The 2202-nt window shown below is 40.2% G+C and overlaps 1 protein-coding gene across 1 annotated transcript in view; it reads left to right on the top strand.

The window, feature by feature from the left end:
• LOC118343602 (circadian-associated transcriptional repressor-like) overlaps positions 1-2202 on the top strand; it is a 13680-nt gene that overhangs the window by 2659 nt on the left and 8819 nt on the right. The window lies entirely within an intron of this gene.

Genomic DNA, 2202 nt, shown 5'->3' with positions numbered 1-2202 from the left:
TGTGGTTAAACTAACAGGTCTTATCCTGTAGAGGTCCCTCTTCATCAAATCTTCAGACACTGACAAATACCACCTGATCTGTCAGTGGAAACCAAACTACTAAACTGTTAGTGGAACAAATATAACGTGTTTTGGAACAAACACAAAACTGTTAGTGGAACAAACCAACAACTACTTGGGTGAACAAACAACCCTACTGTTTAGTGAACAAACAACAAACTTCTGTTAGTGGAAAAACAACACACTGTTAGTGAACAAATTCTTCTACCTGTTAGTGATATAATCAATACAATATATAACTTGTTAGTTGAACATAATCAACAACCTGTTTAGTGAACTAAACCCCATAACTTTATTATTTCTACTTGTTTGTGGATGTATGTTTTTGTTAATATTAACATTAATGATTGTACCTATTTTTTGTCCATTTTTTAACATCTCTGTATAATTAAAGAATTTTTATTGTTGATTTTTTATTTGTTGTCTTTATCAAATGTACGTTTTTTAGTAAGTTTTATTTATTGTTTACTTGTCACTTGGAATATATTTTTCCGATTATTCTGCAAAGTAATAATTGTTGTTTTGTTTCTTTTCATTTGGACTGGTTCCGTGCCGTACCTGTTATTTGTTTGTGGGCCTCCTGTTGTAACATTCTATTGTGGCTTGTAATTATATATCAATTATAATTTTTAAAGTTGCCGTTTCCGTTTCTCAGCTCTTTTGAACTTTGGTAAAGCATAAAATAGTTTGATCTGTATGATATTGTTCATTCATTACATTTGTATCATGACTAAATATAAAAATAGAAATTCCGCATTGATAGGTGACAATCTTCTTGCTTGGATGTGTTTTCAAGCACATCAAAGCCATTTTCTTCTTTACACATCAACTTTCACACGAAACACTCGACAGTCCTCCAAACCAGTTCCATTGTCATCGGCCCATGCCATGATCCTGCCTGTGCATGCAACTGGTGGGCGTGGCGCTGGAGCTCCTGCTCCACACCTGTGGTCATTACTATACCAGCACTTGTTCCTCTCACCATCAACTCACCCTAAGACTATGTTCACATTAGATACATTTAATACTGGCTGTAAACAGACCGCTGTCTGCCAGCTGAGATTAAAACTGATACGCATGACAAGCGCCGGTCGCCTGTTGAATCTGAAAGCATCATTGTCATGCATCGCGTTCACTTCCCAGCCACCCGTTGCCTAGGGGTATACTGCATATATAAATCTGAGAAAATGCCTTATTTTCCACTTCGCCTGCCTTTCATCTCCACTCTTACTCTATTTGGAACCAGATCTGTGTAAATAACATTTCCATCTTTTCACTTGAACATATTGCTCTGTGCATTTCAAAGTTACCGACCCCTGCAGCTCCACACAAACTGCAGAGGTTTTCTCTGCAACTTTTTATTTTACAAGCTTTTCTCTGATGCATTATCTACCTGAGATGAAACACTGGGACGCTATGCATGCCATGAGCCTGCCGCCTCTGATCAGGCAATTCCTGTAGCCTGTTGTCACAGCGCCAGCATACAGCAGGAGATAAAGGCTCTTTAGCCAGCTATGAAAGTCTTCAGATTGGCGTCTGAGCCCGCCTTGAAGTTTGTTATGAAAACTTTGAAACAAGAGGAGCACGTCACATATTTAACCTGCAGAGCTGTAGCCAACCTGAGGCACAAAGGCAAATCTCGCTATTGTTTTCTGGGGTTTTAACATCCAAGAGCGTCAAAGAGACTTATTGAGCATCAGGGCTTTTCCAGACTGACAGTGTGTCAGCAGGAGTTTAGGGGAGCCCATTTGTGCAAAAGAAGCTGATAGTATTGAATTTAGGGAGAAATAGTCAACTTCTCTCCTTGTTTATGAGCTCAGTCAACAGTTCCTAATGATTTATGGTCTCCAGTCTCTACAACGCATATTTCTCCCATACAGCATTATGCATGTTATAAAGTATGTTCCATATTAGATTAAGATTTTTTGAAGGGGCCAAGACAAAGCGCACTCGCGGAAGGAGGGAGGGAGGGAGGGAGGGGGGAAGCCGTGGACAGAAGTAAAGTGAGACTTTAATGATGCTTTAAGTGCTGCAGTTAGTCGTGGTTTCGTGTCGTCGGAGCGTCTGATGAGCTCGGCGACGCAGCAGTGGCGGAGGTCATAATTGGAAACGTGGTTTAGATCCAGAGCGGTCGGGGCCACG

The sequence above is a fragment of the Morone saxatilis genome, unplaced genomic scaffold (genome assembly GCF_004916995.1).
Source record: "Morone saxatilis isolate NCDOM2014 unplaced genomic scaffold, NCSU_SB_2.0 Contig11, whole genome shotgun sequence".
Classification (NCBI taxonomy): Eukaryota; Metazoa; Chordata; class Actinopteri; family Moronidae; genus Morone; species Morone saxatilis.
The sequence above is the reverse complement of the archived record's forward strand: the minus strand, read 5'-3'. Positions and strand labels throughout refer to the sequence as shown.